This window comes from Stenella coeruleoalba (genome assembly GCF_951394435.1).
Source record: "Stenella coeruleoalba genome assembly, chromosome: 19".
In the NCBI taxonomy this organism is placed as follows: Eukaryota; Metazoa; Chordata; class Mammalia; order Artiodactyla; family Delphinidae; genus Stenella; species Stenella coeruleoalba.
In genome coordinates, this window is record NC_137165.1 from 58,398,861 (window position 1) to 58,417,851 (window position 18,991).

Below are 18,991 nucleotides of genomic sequence, written 5' to 3' on the forward strand. Positions count from 1 at the left end.
AATGAAGGTGAGGTGCCGTTCCTCCAGGCGTCGAGTTGCTAAAGCTGTGAAGACACTGAAGAAATAGGGCATGTGGCAGGATCTCTGTCCGAGTCAGGACTCAATGAAGACCTCAAAAAGGCCCTCACATGCACACGTGCCCGCCCACCCAGATGCGTATACACTTGCTAATTTAAGCCAGCAGAGAAGCTCATCTTCTGAGTATCACCCACCCTTCCATACTTTACTCCCAACCTTTAAAGGATCAGAATATGTTTCTTATTGGAAAATGTAAAATAAATAAATAAATAAATAAATCCATAGAAATGGCCTCCATGATTGAAAACAGAAGCTGGCCATTAAGACATTCTCGTTGGAAAAAAAAAAAAAAAAAAAACTAATGGAAAGTCAAATGAAATGGAACACCACCAGTGCATTTTATCAACTGCATGTCGAGAAACCACACCCAACACATTTTATCAAAGGAATGACAGACACGCTAGACTGTTAATTACCTACAGGTTTCTTTTCTAAATTTATATCCCTCGTGGGATGAAGGCTGAACAAGGAATACGCTGACAACAGCATGCGGGGGAGGAAGGTGGGTTCACGGGGACTTGGAAATCCATGGACCCCCGTTTCTCCATTTCTAAGTCATGGTTCAGCTGAGCCAGAAAACCACATGCCTACCTGGAGTGGGGCCGGTATCTTACTGGCAAGGTGACATTCCAACAATCAAAACACCTGATAGCATCTGCCCTGCACCTGGTCTTTTTTTTCATTGCTTTGTCACCAGCTTTTTAAAAGGTTGGGCAGGAAAATAAGTCATGAAAATCCAGGTTAGTCTCATGCAGACACACGGCTTAACTTTTACTTTATTCTGTCTTTATTGCTTGAATACTAATCTTGATTTCAGAGAATCCAACAGTAAATATTCATAAAGTCATTGATTCATTTATCCTCCCTCTCTCTCTCTCTCTCCTAAATGCCCAGAGCTAAGCAGAATCTAAAACTCAAGACAGAACGGCAATGGAATTTTGAGGAAATTTCTTTTTCGTTGACAATGATATGGGACTATTTCTCACTGTACTTTTGCCAGCAGGAGCTGGCTGTGAATTTGGGAAAGAGTATGGCTGAAAGCTGACAAAAGGAAAGAGTATTTAGGTGAGCGTGTGTGTGTGTGTGTGTGTGTGTGTGTGTGTGTGTGTGTGGTGCAGGGCAGGGACAAGGAGGAAGTGATAAAAAATTTTTCTCACTCCCTGGGGATCCATCCTTACCATTCACTGAAATAGCAGAGTCTAACAGAAGGTATTTAGCCTAAGGGAGAGGGGGGTTCCGTTCTGCAGAGGTCCCTTTTTTCAGGATGCTTCCTGGGATTCCTGATTCATGGTCTGGAGCTGGTTTGGAGGGAACAAAATGTGAGCAAGTCTGTGAGCCTATCTGGCAAAGGCAATCCTAAGAGAGTGTGAAATGTACATTGTATACAGAACCGCAGCGCACTTCGTGTTTTCTGCCTTCAGGGGGAGAGGGAAGATCCGTCTAACTTTCCAAGTGCTTCAGTTCTGAGGCTGGGAGACCGTGTCCGATCTTTTCTCCTTTCGAGCAGAGCCGTGGAAGCATCCCTCCACTTCTCCTGTGCCTGCCCTTCCCCTTGGAGGGGGCGGCCCCGTGTAGAAGCCACTTTATCAGGCCTGGAGCCAGGCTTGGAGGGATGGCGCAGCGAGGGCGCAGCCAACAGCACAGCGGAACTTGGTGTCAACAGTGTCCCGCGCTGATGTGAATGAAATATAAATATTGCACAATGAGCCGTTTAAAAAAAATCTTCCAAATATTACACTCCCACGTGACGGGTGGCTGAGTGGAAGGCACCCTTCCATCTCATCCCAGCAGAAGTTAATAGCAGCCCAGGAGCTGAAACACCAACCGTAGAAACACTTAATGTTTAGATCCACTTCGCGGTTGGAAAAAACAACTTTTTTTTTTAATGTTTAAGAGCTGCTCTAGCAAGTGGAAACAGCAACTCCTTGTAAACAAACCTAACATGAAGATACGTCTTGGTGGTGGAAAACCTAACTTCATAAAGTCAGATTTCCGAGATTTTTTTTTTCAGCTCCTCGGAGACTTCAAAAGCAACCACATTCTGTCAGTTGATGCAGCAAATAAACAGACGCGAATGAGAGCGTTTCCATATCGTATGTCAACTGCATGTGTGTCTGATAAAGTGCATGCAAACTCGGGAACCCCGCTCACTGTGGAGAAAATCAGTTATGATGAAAAGCAAGCACGCTCTCAGCGCGGCAGCTGCTCCACGAGGGACATCGGTGACAGTGTTAAATGTGATGTGAACACTCTGAGGCTGTTTCCAGACGCACCTCTCTCTTTCCAGCTACCATCGTGGTACTAATTACCTGTGCCCATTCTGAGGCACGGGGTCTGACTCTCCACTGAAAATCCATCCCATCAACCAGCTAGCCGGGGCAGTGCCACAGAGGCGGGCAAAGCCCACACAGAAAACCGTACCCCCTTCCTCAATGTCAGCCCTAGTTCTCTGTGGAATAGAAACAATTCAGGTTTATTCATTGGATGGCGCTGTCGGCGCCTCACCAAAAATCTCATTGGGGGGCTTCCCTGGTGGCGCAGTGGTTGGGAGTCCGCCTGCCGATGCAGGGGACGCGGGTTCGTGCCCCGGTCCGGGAAGATCCCACATGCCGCGGAGGGGCTGGGCCCGTGAGCCATGGCCGCTGAGCCTGCGCGGCGTCCGGAGCCTGCGCTCCGCGACGGGAGAGGACGCAGCAGTGAGAGGCCCGCGTACCGCAAAAACAAAAACAACAACAACAACAAAAATCTCACTGGAAATCTACAACTAGAAAGTAATACACTTCCACTGTGCTAAAGAACTCCTCTTTAAGGGCAAACACTCATCTGTATCTTGTAGCAGGAACTTCTTGTGTCCGAGCTCCACTGCGTTCCCTCAGAGTAAACTGGAGCAGGTTACTTAGCCAGGCTGTGCTTCCGTTTCCCCACCTGTCAAATGCAATAATTATCCCCACTTAATGTAAATAATAAATGAGACGTATGAATCTGAAAAGCATTTGGCACTGTGGCTGACGGGTAGTAAAGTGCTCGATAAAAGGAGGACGCTGGTTTCCTACGAATTTACTTGAGCAGTGGTTTTTAGTAACTAAGCTCAACTCTCAAAGAACACGAGTACTTTGCTGGAAAAAGGTCACTGTTTAGGACAGAGCTGGGGAGAAGTCAGCCTTGAGTTCTCCAGACAAGTGGTTTCTGTGCAGTGAATCCACCTGTGTGTTGGGGAAGTTGATCTTTAAGGGGTGTGGGGAAAAAATGTTAGAACCGCTATTCTGTTATTGATCTCAGCTTGAGTTTCCATTCTGTGTGTGATTTATAATGTATTAAAAAATGTTTCACATAGTATCACACGTATATAATATATAAATAAATAAAACAGATATTGGGTATTTTTTTTTTTTTGCTGGGAATGAAATGTGTGGAGACGAGGGGCATCCAGATCACAGCCACATGTCTTTGGGATCTAGGAACATAAAGTAAAGGAGGCGGCATTGACATGTACGTTGTTGGGAGATGGTTCTAGAGCCCAAAGAAAGAAGCAAGGTCAAAACAGACTCACTGGATATCCAAAGAAACCGTCATGTCCTGACCCAGAAGCCAGGGAACCCAAGCTCCGGGTCTGAGAAGTGATGCCTCCAGGATCCCCCAATGGCAGAAGTGTCCCGAATCTCATCCCACAGGGGTTTTCCATGACCTCATTCTGCCTTTTTGTCCTGTAACTGTTTTATAAACCAATCCTAGCACGGCAGTGGCTCAAACTTGCTCTCACATCACAGTCATCTCTAGGCTTGTCTAATCATTGCTGGGTCCTTCCCCAGTATTTCTGACTCAGCCCATTTGGGCTAGGGACAAAGCATTCGAATTTCTAAGGCATCCCAGGGGATGCCGTGATGCTGAAGCTAAGATCCGGAGGACCCCACTGCCATAATCACTGGCTTCCAGTCGGGAGTAACTTCCTATCGACGGCCACAGATCTCCGAAGTTTAAATAATCCTGCTTTAATCGTACCAGACTAAATACAATTGTGGGAATAAGGAAAGTTTATTTCTGATGAGAAAGGGGGAAGAAAGAAGAAAAGAAACTCACAAGTACTGCATTTGTGCTGCGGGTAGAGGACTTCATGCTAGAGATGCAACTGTGACCAATAAACGATGCAAATAAGTCCATTATATAAGATGTGGTGATGATAAATCCGAGGCAGAAAGATAAAGAAGGAAAGAAGAGCGGGGGAGGTGGGCTGTCGTTTGGATTCTGTGCTCAGGGACGGGCTCCCTGAGGAGATGCAGCAGGACATGAAGAAAGGAGGGAGTCACCTGCGTTCCAGGCAGAAGAAACACGTGCAAAGGTCCTGGGGCAGAAACTCACCCCATGTGCTTGAGGAAGGGGTGGGAGGCGGCTGTGGCCAAAGGAGGGTCAACAGGCCAGGGTACAGGGTGGAGTCACAGGGCTACGGGAGAAGGTGGTAGCGAGACCACGGGCAGCTCGAGCGTCGCTGTGAGAACTCTGGCTTCTACTCTAAGACGAGAAACCACGGAGAATGTCATGATCTGACTTACGTATTAAGAGCCTCCCTCAAGTCTCTGGGTTGAGACGGGACTCTAAGGCCCCAAGATAGTGGTCAGGAGGCTACTGGCGTAGTACAGGGAAGCAAGGGCGGAGACCTGGACGAGGTGTCCTGATAGAGGCGGCAGGTCAGCAGCTCCTGAATGGTTACTCACTACAGAGCCAGCAGGGTGCTGTCCGCACGGGGCTAAGAAAGAGGGGACTGAGCCCGGGGAAGCATGCAGTTGCCATGCCCTGGGGTGGGCCGAGACTCACACCGGGCCTGGCACGTGCCACGCAGCAATACACACGGAATAAATAAATCCCAGGTTGGCTGGCTGGTTTTTTGGCCGCACCGCGTGGCATGCGGGACCTGTTTCCCGACCAGGGATCGAACCCGCGCCCGCCCCCTGCGTTGGAAGCGCGAAGTCTTAACCGCCAGACCGCCAGGGAAGTCCTTCCCTGTTTTAAAGAAAAAAGATCTGAAGCTCATAGCCATCAATGTGCTGACAGAGTCAGGATGGAAAAGCAGGCCCGCCTGGCCTACAGGCCCATAATTCTCTACAGAGCTGTCTGGGATGTTCCCAAGAGAGTGAAACGGAGAAGAGGGACAGACAAACAGCCCCTCTGGTTTCCACTCTGAGCGCATCATGAGTCTTCTTGCCCAGCCTGACGGAGGCTCTGTCCAAAGGTCTCAAACCAGGGACCCGCTGGCCTAATAAGGCTCGCTGCCATGTTTTGCTTGGCCCTCGAAGCTCTGGAAAAACAAGTCATGTCAGTGCCTTGAGGCTGGGTTGGTCCTCTGCAGCTCGGTCACACACACACCACCCCCTCTTCCTGAAAGCTGCGCCCTTCAGATCTTACCTGCTCGGCCCCTGAAGATGCTTGACTTTCCTACCAGCGATTCAAACCGACACGCCGATGGGAAGTCAGCCACAGGGCAGTGCAGGGCGCTAGAAAGAAGTCCACGGAATCAGACAGAAGTGGGTTCACACCCGGCCTTGTCGTTTATGATCCGCGTGGGCCCGGCCACTTTACCTCTCTCTCCCCATCTGTCAAGCGGGGAGAACAGGGACCACTTTGAACTACCGCCGCGAGACCTCCACGCGACGTACGTACACAAGCAGTGAGCGCCGCACACGCGGTCATGACTACAGGGTGGGTGTTGGCATGCTTTTCCTGTAAGGAGCCGGGCAGGTTAATACTTCAGGCTCTGCAGGCCACACAGTCTCTGTCCCAGCTACTCAGCTCTGCCATGGTAGCATGAGAGCAGCCTTAGAGAACGCGTAAATGAACACGCGGCATAAAGAAAGTCTCAGTAAAGGTGTGTTTATAAACACAGGTGGAGGCCAGATCGGCCATCAGGCTGTCTTACTTCAGCACTTCCCCTCCCCGTTCTGCTCTATCTCATCCCCTCTCTGCCATCCAAATAAAAAGTCTCTAGTTCTGGGGCAAAGACTACTTCATATTCTTTTTTTTTTTTTTTTTTGCGGTACGCGGGCCTCTCACTGCTGTGGCCTCTCCCGTTGCGGAGCACAGGCTCCGGACGCGCAGGTTCAGCGGCCATAGATCACGGGCCCAGCCGCTCCGCGGCATGTGGGATCTTCCCGGACCAGGGCACGAACCCGCGTCCCCTGCATCGGCAGGCGGACTCTCTACCACTGCGCCACCAGGGAAGCCCCTTCATATTCTTTTAATCCAACCTGTAAGGTGACATCCGCAGTGATACCAGTGGCTGCTCTATTGCCCCATCAGAAACGCAGAAGCAGCTTCTTCCGTGGCCTGATTTCAATGAACGTCGGGCAGGGCCGGTGGGAGGGACTTTCCCCAGGAGCGAGGCATCCCCAGCAAAGGCCGGGCTTTCCTTGGTTGGACGTCTTGCATGTGTTGGTTGGACAGTGTTCATTGCTGGACTTATGGAAACTCGGCTGGCCGCCGCTGCTCCCCAGCAAGTTCAAGGACACGGAGAGAGGGTTGCGGTGCCTGGAGTGAAGCTGGCCTCGTGCTCCATCCCAGCCCCAGGGGGAGCAGGAAGGCTTCCACGCCCTTGGCACTGGAGTGCCCCGGGCAGCTCTGCAGCCATGCTTCCCAGCCTTGGACCTAATCGGGGCTTTGAGGTGCAGGCCTTGAGGGAGAAGCGGCTGGGCTGTTCCCACCGGGCTATTTTGGGAGCTGGCATGAGAGGGGAAGGCACTGAGTTCACCATCTGCACCACTGGGCCGTGTGGACCGGGCCTCTGCGTCAGCCCTGGAGCACGCTGGGGTCATTTCCTCTCTCAAATCCCCAGCTCAGGCAGCACCAGAAGCTCGGGGGCCGGGGGCAGAGGCAGATACGGAGGAAGCTGATTTCTTCATTTTCCTCCAGAAATTTTTTTTTTCCCTCACTTTACCCACACTCATCTCAAAGGATCTGAAATGAAATTTCAAAAAAAAAAAACTTGCATGTTTTGGGGGAGGATAACAATGAAGCCAAATTAATAGAAGAAATGGAGGAATCAAAACTACTGACATACTCACTGAGTTTCTCTACCTCTTTCATTTTTTTTTTTTTTTTTTTTAGCCAGACGTTAGCAGAGTTTGCTTCTAATTATGAAGCACAGGCTCCACTCAGCAAACCTCCCCCAGTCTGTGGATCACCGTCACCCTGATTATGTGGTGTTGGGCGCAGGGGCTGAATAAGCATGAGGTCTCCTGTGACAGCTCTCAGAACAGCCACAGGAGCTGCCACCAAATGCTCTCGTGCAGGGCTGGCTTCCGCAGCACACGAGCAGGTCCCCTGCTGAGAAGGGCCCCCGTCCTTGGTTTAATGCTCCATGGTCACTAGCTCGAAATTCTTCATACTTTTTGAACAGGGGTCCACGTTTTCGTCTTGCGCTGGGCCCAGCAAATTATGAAGCTAGTCTGTTCTTCTTCTCCTAAAACAGTGTTTCTCATCCTTTTTTAACTTCTTCATTTTTGCCCTCCCAAAGAGCCTTTTTAGACATTTTTTACCCCTTTTCTGTAAAAGAAGTTAAGTAATCTCCAATATCTCTTTCATCTGGAATACTATTATGACTTCCCAAAAACACAGGCAGAAGCAACACAAATATAAATAAAAGAGTTATACTGAAATAACTTTAGCAAAGGTTTACCGTGGGACCGGTAACCATCAATGGTCACAGGGTGAAGCAGGTAGCACAGGTGAGTAAAGAAAACAGACAGGGGTAGAAAACGGAACGAGAGAATCGCAGGCAGGCATGTCTTGAGTGAAAGAGGCTGTGAACCGTCCACTCCTGCTGGCTGTTGCCAGGTGGGAGTGTGGCTCCAGCGTTACTAGATATTTTGGGGGTTTTATTCCAAAAGAAACCAAAAATCTAGATTCTTATGTGCACTTATGCCAACGTGTAGATGTGGACAGCTGACCCCGCTGGTAAACCTCCGCAATTCCCGCTGCCCTGTGTTCACGGCTTTGTGTGATTCCCCTCCGCGCCTGTGGATGGAACCCGCGACTCACTTTCACCCAGGAGAGTAGAACAAAGGTGACGCTACTTTTCAGATGTAATCGAAGCCCCAAACCAGTTGACTGTGAGTTAACTGAAAAGTGGATGCTGAGAGTGGGCCTGGCTGAATCAGGTGAAAAGCCCTGAAACATGGACTGGTCTCTCTCTGAGATGAGATGCTCCTTGTGGGCTTAACAAAGGAAGTGGCCATGCTGGAGACGCCCATGGGGCCAGAAGCTCAGGCACCTGGGTTCTAGGTCGTACAGAAAGGAACGCTGCCCGCAGCCTGAATGAGCTTTTGCAAACGGTTTCTTCCCCACTGAAGCCTCTGGATGACTGGCCGGCTCCTTGCCTGCAGCCTGATGAGACTGCAGGCAGAGGACTCCGCTAAGCCACACCTGGACCCCGACCCCTGGAAACTGTGAGATGACAAAGCTGCATTGCTTTAAGCTTCTAAGTGTACAGTAACTTGTCAGATGGTGATAGAAAATGAACACAACGGCTTATTCAAAATTTCTGGAACAGTCTGCAGGCCAGACCAACCTGAGGGGTACAGGTGGCTTACGGGCAGCCACTGTGTGATACATGACGATGGAGGGCCCACAACATGCGACAAATCACCTTAGGCATTAGGCACTAACAGATGAAAGGTGCATACCTAGAGAAAGGTAAATATCACAAGTCAGCACATTGTGGTAACTGCCGAACCGTACACAACAGAAGGACGGACCTCCTGGTGCAGCAGATTTCAGAACCCATCTGCAGCCCGTGTAAACTCAGGAGCTGCCATTTGCCTGTCTGATCTGCATGCCTTTTGGAAGGAAAACTGTTTCATCCCCACTCTGTTTCCTCTGCATGGCCCCATCCACACTTTGTTTTAAAATCTTCTCATCAATGACTCACAGTTTTCTTAAAAAGAGATGAAGCCTAAATGATATGAGACCTGGGTTTATTCTCTTAAGCACCAGGGTATTTACATGCTGTTTCAATTTTGCGACCAATCAGCCAATGTTAAAATTCTCCCAGTTCAAAGGGACGACTGCGAGAGGACAGCAGAAGTAAGGCTTGGGGAAGTAACAGGTCTTCGGCGAGAAGGTGCCACATTCCCTACACTTACAACGCAGCCAACACTGACCAAGGCGTCGAGACCCATGGAAACTGGGACCGAGCTTGTACAGCATGAACTGGAACCAGCCAAGCAAGCTTTCTGGGCCCCAATAACCTCACCGAATCACCTCTTACCTGATCTTAAAAAATATATAATAAACCAAAAAAACCCAACTGGCCTCCATGTTTCTACTCATGTCTCCCACATGAAGCCACAGTGATATTCTTCAAACATAATTCAGATCCTAATTATCCAGTGGTTTCCTATCATGCACAAATTAAAATCCCAACTCAATCATGACTTATATGAGCTGACCTCCTACCTACTTTCCTTCTTCTCCCAAGGATCTGTTAGTTACCAGAGTTTGTAATTTAAAACATAATGTTTCTGTAACAGTATTCTCCCAAATAAGTACCAATCCCTTTTCTGAAGTCTGAGGTCTTCTGCCAGCATTCAGCGGATGTTCTGTGAGAATCACGCCACATGCAGATGTAGTTTTGACGTATTTGCGAGAGGAGGTGAGTTTCATGTCCTGCTGCTCCGCCACCTTGATCACTCAGTAGCAGTGGCGATAACCCAGCAGTACGCACTGGTATGAGCCTATGAGTAACTGAAAGATGTAAATGCTTCCATACCAGCTAGTAAATCAGCTGCTGCCCTGAACCCCACCTGCTACTTTCTGTTCTTTGGGGCCTTGACCTTACCATGATCCCACAGTAGGCCCTTAGTTTTCTGCTCAAGAAACATGGCCAGTGTCCACTCCACTGGGTGAGTACCTAAGCCACACCAGTTGTTACATATCTAGACTGGGATGTGACCCGGCGGCAGGTGTGCTATTGGAACAAGATGATCCGTCAGCAGGTACCTAGTCACCCACCAAAGGATCAGAAGAAAGATCAGACAGGAATAAGAGGAAAGGCATAAAAAAGGTTCCGGAAGCCAAGAGCAGCTATCTTTCAATGTGGTGGAATAAAACTTGCCCCGTCGTTTGGCTTGGGGAACAATAAATGGGCAATCTGGGAAATACATACAAAGCACACACTTGCTCTTTGCACCACCAACACCACATGAAGGGCAGAGTAATTACGTATTCGAATATCATTGCTGGGAAAAACTCAGTGTGACCCAGAGTTCAATACTCAAACACACTGGTTCCAGGCGAGATTGCCTTTCATGGGGGGATGCGCTTTCTCCGCGAAAGCCTTGCTTCCAAAGGAGATCAGATCCTGCTCCTGTTTACCAGAGTGGGATCCAATAAGGGCGTCCTCTTGATTACAGAGCCACAAGATCAGCACTTTCTCTCTTGCTCATAAGAAACCACATAAAATGAAACAACAGAAACCTGTAAGGACGTCTCCAGCTAATTGCCCTGGCCTGGCAACACATGCACGACTGGAAGCAAGTTACCTAAGGAAGGAGAGTGACCAGAGTGAAGGGATGTGATGTCAGCGTCATCTTCATTTTCCTTCATCTCACCTATCCCAAGTCTGGAGGGATCCGGACGGGCTCACATACCACCTTATCGACTGGGCCAGAGGCACCCACTCTTCTCTAGGGACGTGAGCGAGGGGATCAAGGTAAATCAAGTTCTCAGGCCCCAAACCGGATAGCCGGCTAGACTCCTATGTTTTCCAAGTCCCCAGTCCCTACCCTGAGTTTCCTTTATCAATCAAATACCTACCCCGCGTGCCAAAGGGGTAAGCTGGGTCCCTCCAGAAGTTCCGCCAACTCACAAAATTCCCTGCCCCTGTCCTAGTTCATGCCATGGTGCTGAGCTGCTGCCCTGGGTCTGTACTAATTGAACCAAACTCTTCCATTTGCCTTTTGTGACTGAGGGTCCCAGTCCAAACCTTGACTCTTACAGCGGGGCCTCCTGCGTGACCTGGATTTGTCAATTCCCTGACACGAGATGAAAGTCTCCACATAAGGTCCCGCTTCCCAGAGCAACACCTGCCACTTCCCTAGACAGTCCCCTGCTGTGCTCCACCATCCAGAGTGGACTTTCTGGTGTGACTTGCTGGGTTATAACCCAGGTGCTCTGTCCGTCCTTTGAAGCTCAGACCTTGGGCTCCCGTGGCCGGGATCAGTCTATCCAGCAATTCCTTCTCACTGGCTCATCTGCCCTTTCTCAGTTCACAGGTCCTAAGCTGGTCCTTACAGCTTGGCCTCCACCCAGCCCCCTGCCTCTAAAATCCCAGTGTATGCAGTCCCCCAGCCCCTTTCTACTGGACCCTTAGGTATTCAGTCTAGCGGGGCTGACAAAACACACCTTGAGGACTTTTACCAATTGGGAGAGCCCAAAATTGCTCGTGATTTTATGACTCACAGCCTCATACCTGCAAACCCAAATGGAAGACATGCCGTTCCCACGGAGTGTGATTGCGCAGACCAAGCAGAACTGTTTACCTCTTGGTGCTCAGATTTAAGTCTTTATTTGCTTCATCTTGTTACCATAAAATGTGACTTTTGAACGTTGCGCTTTCAGATATATTTATCTAAGAGGATTTTTCTCCATTATGTAAAATAAAACAAAAAGGATCATTTGGGGGGAAAATGTAACATAAGTCCATCATTTAGTAAGCTTTTCCAATTATATCTATTTGATTCTGACTTTCTGCCCAGATGCAAATGGAAAGTTTTTTTTTCCATTTAAAAAGCAAATATCTTTCATTGAAAATAGCGCAAACCAAAAAGCGTGCTTCTTTTCTTTTTGTCTAGCCATATTTGCCGTCTTTATGTCATAATGACCTTTCCCCAACATATTCTTCTGTTCCTCTTTAGTGCCAAGTTTCTAAAAATAAAGTGGCTAGTGAATCTCTGGATGTAGGGATAATATTTTGATTTCACTGGTACATACAATCAGGAAACATATTTCTGTTTATACTCTTAAGATCAGTTGAGAGTTGTAGATGAAGCCACGTTCTGTCAGCACATTTTTTTTTCAAACCTGGAAAATGTAACGAAATCCAAAGCAGCTGTAGGAAGTAGAATGTACACTCCATTTGTACTCAGCAGGAGGAGAGCTAACAGGAGGTAACGGGATAGTTTCCACATGAAAAAGTTACAAAGAATTTAACCTGTAATGAAAAGTCTGATAATCTCCAGGAATGAAAGATGCTTGGATGATGGGTTTGGGGTTTCTCTTGAGTTCAAAGGATCTGGTTTTCCCTATAAATGCCACGCAGGAATCAGAGACGTCCATGTGGTCATTGTTATGTCTGATAGCCAACAAAAGCGCAGACCTCATCTTTAAGCCATTAAACAGTGACTGTGTGTGCATTCTAAGACCATGGGTTAGGCTGCTCAGGCCTTTCTCTGAAGAACATAGAAAGCAGAATCTCATTACCTTATCACTGTCTGCTCCGAGGCAAGGATGCTCACGTGTGATGACCAGTTTAAAGTTGGTTTCTGTTTAGATTCGATGCGTGGAGATCCCGCAGAGGCTAGAACTCCTCCAACTCTGAGACGCACACAAGGAAACTCTGGACCCTGTGAAATGCAGATTTGAATTCAGTACGTCTGGGTGGGATGGGACCTGGGATTCTACATTTCTATCAAGCCCTCAAGAGGTCAGATGGTGCTAGTGGATGGGCCGCTGGTGAGACAGCAGGAGTGCAGAGGGTTTCTTCCTCAGCCATCTCATCCTGTCTGTGGTCAAAGGCTCCCCATCAACTCTCTTCCCAGGATTTGGGTCCTTGAGTAAATCCCCTCCCCTGAGGCTGGGCTGGACCTACTGACTCACATCTGACAACTGAATATGGCAAAGAAAACGGCGGCACATCTCTTCTAAGGCAGCAACAAAATGCATGCAGCCTCGGTCTAGCTGTCTCTCTCTCTCTCATCCTCTTTCTGTTGGAAACCTCTCGACTCCGGGAGAAGCTAGCAGCCAGGCGGATAGCCGCCCACGTGGCAAGGAATGGACATCTCTGGCCAAGAGCCGGAGAGGACCTGAGCATCCCAACAGCCACGGAAGCAAGTCTGAAAGTAGATCATCCCCAAGCCAGGCCAGAAGAAGACTGCAGCCCCTGCCGACACCATTTTCATGAGAAACTCTGAGCCAGACGCACCAAACAAGGCCATGCCCGGATTCCTGACAGAAATGTGAAAGAATAAATATTTGTTGTTTGAAGCAGCTGAATATTGGGATTGTTTGTGACACAACAGATAGATAATTAACACAGTGTCCTTCACAAAACAGAAGTGTGTAAAAGTTGTCTAAAAAATCGAACCCTGGTGAAAATCCCATTGGCTATTTACCAAGGTGCATACATTGTGGAGGCTCAAAACTCACTCTCCTACTGTCACCCTATATCGGGGGTAGCCAGGCACCTCTGGGGCTGGACTCTTCCTTCCTGGTCACTTTGCGATTGGGATTGGGATTTCAGGATCTCTTTAGTTTGGGATTCAAGCCAATCTGGGTAGCACTGACTCAGAGGGCAGTTAGCTCCCTATTATGATGTGAAATTCTGGTCTTTTGAGGATGGCTTGAAGGTGGAATCCACTGAGTCTGGCTTCTTGAGATCCGGCCCTCTAGTCTAACAGCTTCAGTTTCTGCTTATATTCTAGAACTTTCTAAAGCAGGAGCGAAGCAATTCTCCTTTAACAAAGACAATGCATATTTACAAAAGAGGCAGGGCAGAAGAGTTAAAAATGAAACTGAGGTGGCTGGTCATTGCCTCCTAGGTTTGTTTTTCACTTCTGCTCTTGGACACATAGGTTCCCACCTATTTGCCTTAACCTGCCCTTGAGCTGACCTGGTTCTTAGCGAGGACGAAGTGTCTGTGAACTGAAATCCTCTTGATCCTAATTTCAACCTGTGGCATCTGCACCTACTTTTTTCCATATTCACCTTATTCTAATACACTTACATTTTTTAAAGGAGGAAAGATCAAGGAAGAAAAAAGAAGAAGAGGTATTTGGAAACTTAAGGCAAAAGTGTGTTAGGTTTTGATGGCCTGATAGGACATAACATATGTGTATTTGAATTTCAAAATATATTCACATCCCTCTCTGCCTGCTCATCTGCCACTAGTTCCCGTAACTATCACCTCCTCCAGACTCTGCTGCAGTCACTGGCCTCCGGTCCCTTCATTTCCTGGAGTACAGCGCCACTCTCTGCACCCCGGATGTGGACAGTGCCATGCTGCCCACAGGACTAAGCCCACCATGCACAGTTCTCTAGAGCCCAGGGCCAGCCTGCCTTTCCAACATTATCCTTCGTTCCTCACTTCCTTGAAACATTCAATTCTGCAAATGCATTGTTCATGCCATTCACCCTTCACGGATTCCATCTCTCCTCTCTTCCCACATAAAAAATATACCCCCATCGAATCTAAAAAAGGCTACAAATGAACTTACCTACAAAACCAAAACAGAGTTACAGACGTAGAAAATAAACTTACGGTTACTGGGGGGTAAGGGGGGAGGGATAAATTGGGAGATTGAGACTGACATATACACACTACTATATATAAAACAGATAACTAATAGGGACCTACAGTACAGCACAGGGAACGCTTCTCAATACTCTGTAATGGCCTATATGGGAAAAGAATGTAAAAAAGAGTGGATATATGTGTTTGTAAATATAACAGATTCACTTTGCTGTACACCTGAAACTAACACAACATTGTAAATCAATTATACCCCAATAAAAATTTTTAAAAAATAACCCCCTAGCTGTCTAGATCCAGATCAGACGCTGCCCCGCCCACGTCATTCTGGTTCACGGTGAACCAGATGAATCTCCCTTCTCTGAAGACGCTGTTTTTGGTTTGTATGGCACTGGCTTATAACCCTCCTCTGTCCCTTTCTTCTGCTCTTGTAGCCAACCGTCACTCCCCTCTTGCATTATTTTGTACTTCAAGTATTCATGTATTATTAGCATGTATTACTATTCATATATTCCTACCTCAAAGAAATTGTTACTAGATGAAAGGGACCCTGTATTTATATTATTCACTTATTTCTTAAGCATTTAACTTCTCACACTTTAGATATTCATTTAATTGGTGCTAAGTAAATACTTGTGAGTCTAATAATTTGAAATGATACATGCACCCCTGTGTTCACAGCAGCACTATTTACAATAGCCAAGACATGGAAACAACCTCAATGTCCGTGGACAGATGAATGGATAAAGAAGATGTGGTATATATATATACAATGGAATACTACTCAGCCATAAAAAAGGAGTGAAATCATGCCATTTGCAGCAACATGGATGGACCTAGAGATTATCATACTAAGTGAAGTCAGACAGAGAAAGACAAATATCATATGATATCACTTATATATGGAATCTAAAATATGACACAAATGAACTTATCCATGAAACAGAAACAGACTCACAGACATCGAGAACAGACTGTGGTTGCCAAGGGGGAGGGGGTGGGGGAGGGATGGAGTGGGAGGCTTGGGGTTAGCAGATGTAAGCTATTATATACAGGATGGATGAACAACAAAGTTCTACTGTAGAGCACAGGGAACCATATTCAATACCCTGAGATAAAGCATAATGGAAAAGAATATGAAAAAGAATGTATGTATGCACAACCGAATTGGTTTGCTGTACAGCACAAACTAACACTATATTGTCAATTAATTATCAATAAAATAAATTAAAAAAAATATTTGTGAGTCTAACTAGTAGGACGTACGTTTCCCAGTGTCCTGAGCCTCATGACAAATTTCTGGGAGCATGAGAAACAAAATTATGAAATTAATGGCTAAATAAGACTGAGAAGTGGCTGAATGATGTGTATTTACAGAAAGCTAACCACACTCCATGTGCCTGTTTCTAGCTGCGTGCTTGATTAGCTTCTCTCAGCCGACCCTGCGTTTGCTCGTGTGTGGGCATATACCTCCATCTCACAGATGTCAACCCGCCTCACACACAGACGCACACAGCAAAGCTGATGGCGAACCAAATACCCCACGCTCTGGACATGCTGCGCTAGAACTTAGACTTGCAAGCTGGTAAAACCAGAATTGATGGTCAGGGCATAGCTTCCCATCCTCTGATTTTGCTGAGGATTATAATCATTGTAAGACTTGCAAATATGAACACAGGTGTGCAAAGTAGGGCAGAACCCTTGATTCGAAGCCCAGAGCTCACTCTCTCTTTGCCACTCCATGCTCCTCCCAACTCCAAGAAACAGCGTTTGCATTTTTATTAAGCTTGTATGTGGTCAGAATATACTGGGGGAAGCTGAGAACCTGACGTTAAAGGTAAGTTCTGGGAGGACCTGTTCGCTGGCATCAAAGGTAAAGTAAGTCTTTGGAAGGCAGAAGCAAAAGCCTTGAAGGTCAACCAGGACGAAAGCACACCCACCATGGAAGTGAATTACTAACTGTCACCTTTACCTTAATCTCCAGATTCCTATTCACAACACAGACACACACACAGACAGACATGCACAAACACACACACACAAGCTCGGATTTTGGAAAGGTGTGGCCTTGATTAGGAATCAAATTTATTTGGTAAAGGAAAATCTGTCATCCTAAACTTTGATCTCAGTACCAAAGAAAGAAGACGTGATCGTTTGACAGTGAAGATTCTGTTCAACTCACTGACACACACACAACTGATTCAGGACATGCTGTATGAGACAGCCCGTCCAGAGAAGAAAAAAGCCAGGTATTCCAGGAAAAGCCGATGGACAGGCAGTCAGGAGACATGATGAAGGTCACAGAAATCTGAAAGTCTCTGGCCGCCGTGGAGAAGAAAGTCCTGTGTTCTTGCTTGCTAATTTCAGGGGGAAGGAAGTCAGGCACGATACCTGGACTGCGGTGAGTGTGCTTTAAAATCCGCGTCACAGAGGAACTTCTGGGATCAGTCTGTCCCGAGGTGCATGCTTAATGTTTGATGCGAAGCTAACTTAACACTTTTGGTAAATTATGTGACTTAACCCATCTGTATTACAGACTCGCCCACAATTTAACGGGTTCAAAGAGGGTTAGAACACACACACACACACACACACACACACACACATCTCCAAACTGGTACTACATTATCTAAATAATTCACTAGCAAAATGTGCATAAAAGTTCATCAGCGCAAGTGTGGCAGGAACGTCAGTACTGTCCTTAAACGCTATCACCTCAGTTATGCTCAAATGTATCTGATTTCAGGGTTTGTCCCTGTTGATGGCTGAAACCGTACTAGTTAATATTCTTCTTTTTCTCTTTTGCTAAGGGTTGGGGGAGGGGAGAAAGAAAACTACCCGATGACCTCAGAAGATAAAACTATGGAGTTTTCCTTAACCACCTGGGACCCTTGGGCCTGCCTTCCGAGGTAACAAGTTCTACCACCGTCTGCCACCAATAAGCAGGCAGGCACATGTCACAATGTCAAGGAATCTGTGGGTGTAGGTGCCTGTGAGTGCGGGTGTGTGCATGTGAATGTACACGGGTGTACACAGGAGTGTGCGCATGTGTGTGAGAATGAGTGTGTGCGTTCATTAAAAAAATACCTTCCTAAGAAGGAAATGGAAAATCACTGGCCTAGATGGAACCTAAAAATAAAAACTGAGCGTGGAAGGATATTTTTTTTTTTTGCGGTACGCGGGCCTCTCAGTGTTGTGGCCTCTCCCGTTGCGGAGCACAGGCTCCGGACGCGCAGGCTCAGCGGCCGTGGTTCACGGGCCCAGCTGCTCCGCGGCATGTGGGATCTTCCCAGACCAGGGCATGAACCCACGTCCCCTGCATCGGCAGGCGGACTCTCAACCACTGCGCCACCAGGGAAGCCCGGAAGGATATTTTTTACAAACAGAAACATCTCACTATATGTTACTTTGTTCCAAGAGTTGATGCCACAAAGTGGCCTCAATTGCTTTGAAGATTATTGTTTGTCCCCAGTGCTCTGGGAGTTTGAACTGTGGTAAAAAGAGATCTCAGTCATGTCTGTCTTGACCCCCTGAGTCCTTGGGCATCTGATGAGAACAGTAAACTATCTCGTGTACGTTCACAATGGAAAATATACCCAAAATGTACCCATCTGAGGGTTCCCATCTCTACTGCTCCTCTGAGGTAAGAATCATTATGCTAATCTTATAACAATGGCAACAAAGGTACCAAGAGACTTGTCTAGCAAAACAACTATTTTAGTTGCAAGACATAATAGTTAAGAGAAAAGGCTCTGGGTTCAAATCTTGTCTTCATTACGTACTAGCTATGTGATCTAGGGCAAGATGGTTAATTTGTGCATGCCTCAGTTTCCTCTTTTCAAAACTGGAATTGGCAGTAAGATTACCTACTCTACAATGACATTATGAGTACAAAATGAGTTAATATATGTAAAATGATTGGAACAGAGCCTGGTACAGAGCATCTCCCCAGTAAATGTTTATTATTATTGTTGTTGTTGCTACTGCTGCTGTTTTTATTTTATTTTATTTTTTGCGGTATGCGAGCCTCTCACTGTTGTGGCCTCTCCCGTTGCGGAGCACAGGCTCCGGACGCGCAGGCTCAGCGGCCATGGCTCATGGGCCCAGCCGCTCTGCGGCACGTGGGATCTTCCCAGACCGGGGCACGAACCCGCGTCCCCTGCATCGGCAGGCGGACTCTCAACCACTGCGCCACCAGGGAAGCCCTGCTGTTGTTATTAGCGTTAAATATCACGCCTACTCCTGTATCTTTCCTATTGGCAAATATGATGTACATTGGCTCAATTAACACTAAAACCTGCAATTGTAGTTGTTTTCAGAAAACTCAGGTCTTGCCATGGCTTGCTGAGTGCTGGAGATGCGAAAAGTGAACAAGGTAGGCATGGACCCTGCCCTCTTTGA

General features: G+C 47.3%; 1 protein-coding gene across 12 annotated transcripts in view; it reads right to left on the reverse strand.

Moving 5' to 3' along the window:
* The window catches only part of KCNJ16 (potassium inwardly rectifying channel subfamily J member 16), a 453,090-nt gene that overhangs the window by 199,075 nt on the left and 235,024 nt on the right, over positions 1-18,991 (reverse strand). For 11 of the 12 annotated variants that reach the window (XM_079904089.1, XM_079904098.1, XM_079904097.1 and 8 more), the window contains one exon: positions 12,544-12,686. The exons of the other annotated variant lie outside the window; for it this stretch is intronic. The gene's annotated coding sequence lies outside the window, so the exon portion shown is untranslated. The remainder of the gene's footprint in view (positions 1-12,543; positions 12,687-18,991) is intronic. 12 annotated transcript variants of the gene reach the window in all.